At 55.4% G+C, this 10,000-nt stretch overlaps 1 pseudogene; it reads left to right on the forward strand.

The window, feature by feature from the left end:
• LOC140406969 (retinoic acid receptor gamma-like) overlaps nucleotides 1-10,000 on the forward strand; it is an 18,531-nt pseudogene that overhangs the window by 6,260 nt on the left and 2,271 nt on the right.

Genomic DNA, 10,000 nt, shown 5'->3' on the forward strand with positions numbered 1-10,000 from the left:
TCTATGGAATTCCTTGCCCAGTGAAGCAGTAGAGGCTCCTTCATTAAATGTTTCAAGATAAAGATAGATAGTTTTTTGAAGAATTAAGGGTTATGGTGTTCGGGCCGGAAAGTGGAGCTGAGTCCACAAAAGATCAGCCACGATCTCATTGGATGGCGGAGCAGGCTCGAGGGGCCAGATGGCCCTCCAGACCATCCTGGTAAACCTCCTCCGCCCCCCCCTCTCCACAGCCTCCTGGTGAGTGTGGCCTTACCAGGTTCTAGGCACCTCAGCTCGAACATCGGGGGCTGGAGGAGGTTACAGAGATAGGGAGGGGTGTAGGGGAGCTGGAGGAGGTTACAGAGATAGGGAGGGGTGTAGGGGACTGGAGAGGTTACAGAGATACGGAGTGGTGTCGGGGACTGGAGGAGGTTACAGTGATAGGGAGGGGTGTAGGGGCTGGAGGAGGTTACAGAGATAGGGAGGGGTGTAGGGGGCTGGAGGAGGTTACAGAGATAGGGAGGGTGTAGGGGGGCAGGAGGAGGTTACAGAGATAGGGAGCGTTGTAGGGGGACTGGAGGAGGTTACAGAGATAGGGAGGGTGTAGGGGGGCAGGAGGAGGTTACAGAGATAGGGAGCGTTGTAGGGGACTGAGGAGGTTACAGAGATAGGGAGGGATGTAGGGGGGCTGGAGGAAGTTACAGAGATAGGAGGGGTGTAGGAGGGCTGGGAGGAGGCTATAGAGATAGGGAGGGGTGTAGAGGGATGGAGGAGGTTACAGAGATAGGGAGGGGTGTAGGGGGCTGGAGGAGGTTACAGAGATAGGGAGGGTTGTCGGGGGGGCTGGAGGAGGTTACAGAGATAGGGAGGGATGTAGGGGGGCTGGAGGAGGTTACAGAGATAGGGAGGGGTGTAGGAGGGCTGGAGGAGGCTATAGAGATAGGGAGGGGTGTAGAGGGATGGAGAGGTTACAGAGATAGGGAGGGGTGTAGGGGGCTGGAGGAGGTTACAGAGATAGGGAGGGACATAGGGGGCTGGAGGAGGTTACAGAGATAGGGAGGGTTGTAGGGGGACTGGAGGAGGTTACAGAGATAGCGAGGGCGTAGGGGACTGGAGGAGGTTACAGAGATAGGGAGGGGTGTAGGGGGCTGGAGGAGGTTACAGAGATAGGGAGGGGTGTAGGGGGCTGGAGGAGGTTACAGAGTAGGGAGGGGTGTAGGGGGACTGGGAGGAGGTTACAGAGATAGGGAGGGAGTAGGGCTGGAGGAGGTTACAGAGATAGGGAGGGGTGTAGGGGGACTGGAGGAGGTTACAGAGATAGGGAGGGGTGTAGGGGCTGGAGGAGGTTACAGAGATAGGGAGGGGTGTAGGGGGGACTGGAGGAGGTTACAGAGATAGGGGGGGGTGTAGGGGGCTGGAGGAGGTTACAGAGATAGGGAGGGTTGTAGGGGGCTGGAGGAGGTTACAGAGATAGGGAGGGTTGTAGGGGGCTGGAGGAGGTTACAGAGATAGGGAGGGTTGTAGGGACTGGAGGAGGTTACAGAGATAGGGAGGGGTGTATGGGACTGGAGGGGGTTACAGAGATAGGGAGGGGTGTAGGAGCTGGAGGGTGTTACAGAGATAGGGAGGGTTGTAGGGGGCTGGAGGAGGTTACAGAGATAGGGAGGGGTGTAGGGGACTGGAGGAGGTTACAGAGATAGGGAGGGGTGTGGCTGCTGGAGGAGGTTACAGAGATAGGGAGGGGTGTAGGGGGACTGGAGGAGGTTACAGAGATAGGGAGGGGTGTAGGGGGCTGGAGGAGGTTACAGAGATAGGGAGGGGTGTAGGGGACTGGAGGAGGTTACAGAGATAGGGAGGGTTGTAGGGACTGGAGGAGGTTACAGAGATAGGGAGGGGTGTAGGGGACTGGAGGAGGTTACAGAGATGGGGAGGGGTGTAGGGGACTGGAGGAGGTTACAGAGATAAGGGAGGGTTGTAGGACTGGAGGAGGTTACAGAGATAGGGAGGGGTGTAGGGGACTGGAGGAGGTTACAGAGATAGGGAGAGGTGTAGGGGCTGGTGTAGGTTACAGAGATAGGGAGGGTGTAGGGACTGGAGGAGTTACAGAGATAGGGAGGGGTGTAGGGGACTGGGGGAGGTTACAGAGATAGGGAGGGGTTGTAGGGGCTGGTGTAGGTTACAGAGATAGGAGGGGTGTAGGGGGCTGGAGGAGGTTACAGAGATAGGGAGGGGTGTAGGGGCTGGTGTAGGTTACAGAGATAGGGAGGGGTGTAGGGACTGGAGAGGTTACAGAGATAGGGAGGGGTGTAGGGGACTGGGGGAGGTTACAGAGATAGGGAGGGGTGTAGTGGGGGGCTGTAGGAGGTTACAGAGATAGGGAGGGGTTTAGGGGGTTGAGGAGGTTACAGAGATAGGGAGGGTGTAGTGGCTGTAGGAGGTTACCAGAGATAGGGAGGGGTGTAGGGGGTTGGAGGAGGTTACAGAGATAGGGAGGGTTGTAGGGGGCTGGAGGAGGTTACAGAGATAGGGAGGGGTGTAGGGGGCTGGAGGAGGTTACAGAGATAGGGAGGGAGGTAGGGGGCTGGAGGAGGTTACAGAGATAGGGAGGGTGTAGGGGGCTGGAGGAGGTTACAGAGATGGGGAGGGTGTAGGGGGGCAGGAGGAGGTTACAGAGATAGGAGCGTTGTAGGGGACTGAGGAGGTTACAGAGATAGGAGGGGTGTAGGGGCTGGAGGAGGTTACAGAGATAGGGAGGGTTGTAGGGGGCTGGAGGAGGTTACAGAGATAGGGAGGGTGTAGGGGGGCAGGAGGAGGTTACAGAGATAGGGAGCGTTGTAGGGACTGGAGGAGGTTACAGAGATAGGGAGGGATGTAGGGGGGCTGGAGGAGGTTACAGAGATAGGGAGGGTGTAGGAGGGCTGGAGGGAGGCTATAGAGATAGGGAGGGGTGTAGAGGGATGGAGGAGGTTACAGAGATAGGGAGGGACATAGGGGGCTGGAGGAGGTCACAGAGATAGGGAGGGTTGTCGGGGGGGCTGGAGGAGGTTACAGAGATAGGGAGGGATGTAGGGGGGCTGGAGGAGGTTACAGAGATAGGGAGGGGTGTAGGAGGGCTGGAGGAGGCTATAGAGATAGGGAGGGGTGTAGGGGGCTGGAGGAGGTTACAGAGATAGGGAGGGGGTGTAGGGGGCTGGAGGAGGTTACAGAGATAGGGAGGGGTGTAGGGTGCTGGAGGAGGTTACAGAGATAGGGAGGGGTGTAGGGGACTGGAGGAGGTTACAGAGATAGGAGGGTGTAGGGAGCTGGAGGAGGTTACAGAGATAGGGAGGGGTGTAGGGGGGCTGTAGGAGGTTACAGAGATAGGGAGGGGTTTAGGGGGTTGGAGAGGTTACAGAGATAGGGAGGGTGTAGTGGCTGTAGGAGGTTACAGAGATAGGGAGGGGTGTAGGGGGTTGGAGGAGGTTACAGAGATAGGGAGGGTTGTAGGGGCTGGAGGAGGTTACAGAGATAGGGAGGGGTGTAGGGGGCTGAGGAGGTTACAGAGATAGGGAGGGAGGTAGGGGGCTGGAGGAGGTTACAGAGATAGGGAGGGTGTAGGGGGCTGGAGGAGGTTACAGAGATGGGAGGGTGTAGGGGGGCAGGAGGAGGTTACAGAGATAGGGAGCGTTGTAGGGGACTGGAGGAGGTTACAGAGATAGGGAGGGGTGTAGGGGCTGGAGGAGGTTACAGAGATAGGGGAGGGTTGTAGGGGGCTGGAGGAGGTTACAGAGATAGGGAGGGTGTAGGGGGGCAGGAGGAGGTTACAGAGATAGGGAGCGTTGTAGGGACTGGAGGAGGTTACAGAGATAGGGAGGGATGTAGGGGGGCTGGAGGAGGTTACAGAGATAGGGAGGGGTGTAGGAGGGCTGGAGGAGGCTATAGAGATAGGGAGGGGTGTAGAGGGGGATGGAGGAGGTTACAGAGATAGGAGGGACATAGGGGGCTGGAGGAGGTCACAGAGATAGGGAGGTTGTCGGGGGGGCTGGAGGAGGTTACAGAGATAGGGAGGGATGTAGGGGGGCTGGAGGAGGTTACAGAGATAGGGAGGGGTGTAGGAGGGCTGGAGGAGGCTATAGAGATAGGGAGGGGTGTAGGGGGCTGGAGGAGGTTACAGAGATAGGGAGGGGTGTAGGGGGCTGGAGGAGGTTACAGAGATAGGAGGGGTGTAGGGTGCTGGAGGAGGTTACAGAGATAGGGAGGGGTGTAGGGGACTGAGGAGGTTACAGAGATAGGAGGGTGTAGGGAGCTGGAGGAGGTTCAGAGATAGGGAGGGGTGTAGGGGGCTGGAGGAGGTTACAGAGATAGGGAGGGTGTAGGGGGCTGGAGGAGGTCAAAGAGATCGGGAGGAGAGGGCACGGGACCATGGGAAATGTAATCGTGTTCGAAATCGCGAATGTCGGGGGGGTGCAGAGTTTGAGAGTGAGAGCAAGGGGCGGCGGGGGGGGGGGGGGGGGCAGGCGAGAGTGAGGACCAATCGGAAAGATCATTCAAAGAGATATCACAGTCTCGACGGGCAGAGTTGCCCGCTCCTGATCCGAAAGGGCCCAGAGGGAGGTTCGCGAGGACGATCCCCCGGAACGAAGAGGTCGCCGTACGAGGAAGCGGACGAGGACTCTGGGTCCGCGCTCGTTGGGAGTTTAGAAGGACGAGGGGCGGGGGGGGGATCTTATTGAAACTTACAGGAGGCCCGGGATAGAGCGGACGTGGACGTTTCCACTTGCAGGAGAAGCGAGAGGACACCATCTCAGACTGAAGGCTTCAAAACAGAGACGGGGAGGAATTTCTCCAGCCAGAGGGAGGGGAAATCTGCGGAGGTCTTTGCCGCAGAAGGCTGTGGGGGCCAATTCACTGAGTGTCTTTGAGACAGAGATGGATCGGCTCTTGATCAATACGGGGATGGGGGGTGATGGGGAGAGGCAGGAGAATGGGGGACGGGAAAATATCAGCCGCGGCGGAGCCGACTCGAGGGGCCGAGTGGCCTCATTCCGCTCCTGTGTCTGATGGCCGGGACTCAGTCCCCGTTGTCTCTTTTGCAGATGTTGCGAATCTGCATCCGATACACGCCCGACCAGGACACGATGACCTTCTCCGACGGCTGACTCTCAACAGAACACAGATGCACAACGCAGGGTTCGGCCGCTCACCGACCTCCTGTTCACATTTGCCAATCGGTTACTGCCCCTCGAGATGGACGACACGGAGACCGGACTCCTCTGTGCGATCTGGTCTCATCTGCGGAGGTGAGCGTGGCGGGGTGGGGGTGGGGCTAGCGGGGTTCGACATAGAGTAAAGCTCCCTCCACACTGTCCCCATCAAACACTCCCAGGACAGGTACAGCACGGGGTTAGATACAGAGTAAAGCTCCCTCCACACTGTCCCCATCAAACACTCCCAGGACAGGTACAGCACGGGGTTAGATACAGAGTAAAGCTCCCTCTACACTGCCCCCATCAAACACTCCCAGGACAGGTACAGCACGGGGTTAGATACAGAGTAAAGCTCCCACTACACTGTTCCCATCAAACACTCCAGGGACAGGTACAGCACTGGGTTAGATACAGGGTAAAGCTCCCTCTACACTGTCCCCATCAAACACTCCCAGGACAGGTACAGCACGGGGTTAGATACAGAGTAAAGCTCCTCTACACTGTCCCCATCAAACACTCCCAGGACAGGTACAGCACGGGTTAGATACAGAGTAAAGCTCCCTCTACACTGTCCCCATCAAACACCCCCAGGACAGGTACAGCACGGGGTTAGATACAGAGTAAAGCTCCCTCTACACTGTCCCCATCAAACACTCCCAGGACAGGTACAGCACGGGGTTAGATACAGAGTAAAGCTCCCTCTACACTGTCCCCATCAAACACTCCCAGGACAGGTACAGCACGGGGTTAGATCAGAGTAAAACTCCCTCTACACTGTCCCCATCAAACACTCCCAGGACAGTACAGCACGGCGTTAGATACAGAGTAAAGCTCCCTCTACACTGTCCCCATCAAACACTCCCAGGACAGGTACAGCACGGGTTAGATACAGAGTAAAGCCCCTCTACACTGTCCCCATCAAACACTCCCAGGACAGGTACAGCACGGAGTTAGATACAGAGTAAAGCTCCCTCTACACTGTCTCCATCAAACACTCCCAGGACAGGTACAGCACGGGGTTAGATACAGAGTAAAGCTCTCTCGACACTGTCCCCCATCAAACACTCCCCGGACAGGTACAGCACGGGGTTAGATACAGAGTAAAGCTTCCTCTACACTGTCCCCATCAAACACTCCCAGGACAGGTACAGCACGGGGTTAGATACAGAGTAAAGCTCCCACTACACTGTCCCCATCAAACACTCCCAGGACAGGTACAGCACGGGGTTAGATACAGAGTAAAGCTTCCTCTACACTGTCTCCATCAAACACTCCAGGACAGGTACAGCACGGGGTTAGATACAGGAGTAAAGCTCCCTCTACACTGTCCCCATCAAACACTCCCAGGACAGGTACAGCACGGGGTTAGATACAGAGTAAAGCTTCCTCTACACTGTCTCCATCAAACACTCCCAGGACAGGGACAGCACGGGGTTAGATACAGAGTAAAGCTCCCTCTACACTGTCCCCATCAAACACTCCCAGGACAGGTACTGCACGGGGTTGATACAGAGTAAAGCTCCCTCTACACTGTTCCCATCAAACACTCCCAGGACAGGTACAGCACGGGGTTAGATACAGAGTAAAGCTCCCTCTACACTGTCCCCATCAAACACTCCCAGGACAGGTTCAGCACGGGGTTAGATACAGAGTAAAGCTCCCTCTACGCTGTCTCCATCAAACACTCCCAGGACAGGTACAGCACGGGGTTAGATACAGAGTAAAGCTCTCTCGACACTGTCCCCCATCAAACACTCCCAGGACAGGTACAGCACGGGGTTAGATACAGAGTAAAGCTCCCTCTGCACTGTCCCCATCAAACACTCCCAGGACAGGTACAGCACGGGGTTAGATACAGAGTAAAGCTCCCTCTACACTTTCACATCAAACACTCCCAGGACAGGTACAGCACGGCGTTAGATACAGAGGTAAAGCTCCCACTACGCTGTCTCCATCAAACACTCCCAGGACAGGTACAGCACGGGGTTAGATACAGAGTAAAGCTCCCTCTACACTGTCCCCATCAAACACTCCCAGGACAGATACAGCACGGGGTTAGATACAGAGTAAAGCTTCCTCTACACTTTCCACATCAAACACTCCAGGACAGTACAGCACGGGGTTAGTTACAGAGTAAAGCTCCCTCCACACTGTCCCCATCAATCACTCCCAGGACAGGTACAGCACGGAGTTAGATACAGAGTAAAGCTCCCTCTACGCTGTCCCCATCAAACACTCCCAGGACAGGTACAGCACGGGGTTAGATACAGAGTAAAGCTCCCTCTACACTGCCCCCATCAAACACTCCAGGACAGGTACAGCACGGGGTTAGATCCAGTGTAAAGCTCTCTCGACACTGTCCCCATCAAACACTCCCAGGACAGGTACAGCACGGGTTAGATACAGAGTAAAATTCCCTCTTCACTGTCCCCATCAAACACTCCCAGGACAGGTACAGCACGGGGTTAGATACAGAGTAAAGCTCCCTCTACACTGTCCCCATCAAACACTCCCAGGACAGGTACAGCACGGGGTTCGATACAGAGTAATGCTCCCCCTACACTGTCCCCATCAAACACTCCCAGGACAGGTACAGCACGGGGTTCGATACAGAGTAATGCTCCCCCTACACTGTCCCCATCAAACACTCCCAGGACAGGTACAGCACGGGGTTCGACACAGAGTAATGCTCCCTCTACACTGCCCCCATCAAACACTCCCAGGACAGGTACAGCACGGGGTTAGATACAGAGTAAAGCTCCCTCTACACTGTCCCCATCAAACACTCCCAAGACAGGTACAGCACGGGGTTAGATACAGAGTAAAGCTCCCTCTACACTGTCCACATCAAACACTCCCAGGACTGGTACAGCTCGGGGTTCGATACAGAGTAATGCTCCACCTACACTGTCCCCATCAAACACTCCCAGGACAGGTACAGCACGGGGTTAGATACAGAGTAAAGCTCCCTCTACACTGTCCCCATCAAACACACCCAGGACAGGTACAGCACGGGGTTAGATACAGAGTAAAGCTTCCTCTACACTGTCCCCATCAAACACTCCCAGGACAGGTACAGCACGGGGTTAGTTACAGAGTAAAGCTCCCTCCACACTGTCCCCATCAATCACTCGCAGGACAGGTACAGCACGGAGTTAGATACAGAGTAAAGCTCCCTCTACGCTGTCCCCATCAAACACTCCCAGGACAGGTACAGCACGGGGTTAGATACAGAGTAAAGCTCCCTCTACACTGCCCCCATCAAACACTCCCAGGACAGGTACAGCACGGGGTTAGATCCAGTGTAAAGCTCTCTCGACACTGTCCCCATCAAACACTCCCAGGACAGGTACAGCACGGGGTTAGATACAGAGTAAAATTCCCTCTTCACTGTCCCCATCAAACACTCCCAGGACAGGTACAGCACGGGGTTAGATACAGAGTAAAGCTCCCTCTACACTGTCCCCATCAAACACTCCCAGGACAGGTACAGCACGGGGTTCGATACAGAGTAATGCTCCCCCTACACTGTCCCCATCAAACACTCCCAGGACAGGTACAGCACGGGGTTCGATATAGAGTAATGCTCCCCCTACACTGTCCCCATCAAACACTCCCAGGACAGGTACAGCACGGGGTTCGACACAGAGTAATGCTCCCTCTACACTGCCCCCATCAAACACTCCCAGGACAGGTACAGCACGGGGTTAGATACAGAGTAAAGCTCCCTCTACACTGTCCCCATCAAACACTCCCAAGACAGGTACAGCACGGGGTTAGATACAGAGTAAAGCTCCCTCTACACTGTCCACATCAAACACTCCCAGGACTGGTACAGCTCGGGGTTCGATACAGAGTAATGCTCCACCTACACTGTCCCCATCAAACACTCCCAGGACAGGTACAGCACGGGGTTAGATACAGAGTAAAGCTCCCTCTACACTGTCCCCATCAAACACACCCAGGACAGGTACAGCACGGGGTTAGATACAGAGTAAAGCTCCCTCTACACTGTCCCCATCAAACACTCCCAGGACAGGTACAGCACGGGGTTAGATACAGAGTAATGCTCCTCCACACTGTCCCCATCAAACACTCCCAGGACAGGTACAGCAAGGTGTTAGATACAGAGTAAAGCTCCCGCTACACTGTCCCCATCAAACACTCCCAGGACAGGTACAGCACGGGGTTAGATACAGAGTAAAGCTCCCTCTACACTGTTCCCATCAAACACTCCCAGGACAGGTACAGCACGGGGTTAGATACAGAGTAAAGCTCCCGCTACACTGTCCCCATCAAACACTCCCAGGACAGGTACAGCACGGGGTTAGATACAGAGTAAAGCTCCCTCTACACTGTCCCCATCAAACACTCCCAGGACAGGTACAGCACGGGGTTAGATACAGAGTAAAGCTCCCACTACACTGTCCCCATCAAACACTCCCAGGACAGGTACAGCACGGGGTTAGATACAGAGTAAAGCTCCCTCTACACTGACCCCATCAAACACTCCCAGGACAGGTACAGCACGGGGTTAGATACAGAGTAAAGCTCCCTCTACACTGTCCCCATCAAACACTCCCAGGACAGGTACAGCACGGGGTTAGATACAGAGTAAAGCTCCCACTACACTGTCCCCATCAAACACTCCCAGGACAGGTACAGCACGGGGTTAGATACAGAGTAAAGCTCCCACTACACTGTCCACATCAAACACTCCCAGGACAGGTACAGCACGGGGTTAGATACAGAGTAAAGCTCCCTCTACACTGTCCCCATCAAACACTCCCAGGACAGGTACAGCACGGGGTTCGATACAGAGTAAAGCTCCCTCT

This window comes from Scyliorhinus torazame, unplaced genomic scaffold (genome assembly GCF_047496885.1).
Source record: "Scyliorhinus torazame isolate Kashiwa2021f unplaced genomic scaffold, sScyTor2.1 scaffold_1067, whole genome shotgun sequence".
NCBI classification, from domain to species: Eukaryota; Metazoa; Chordata; class Chondrichthyes; order Carcharhiniformes; family Scyliorhinidae; genus Scyliorhinus; species Scyliorhinus torazame.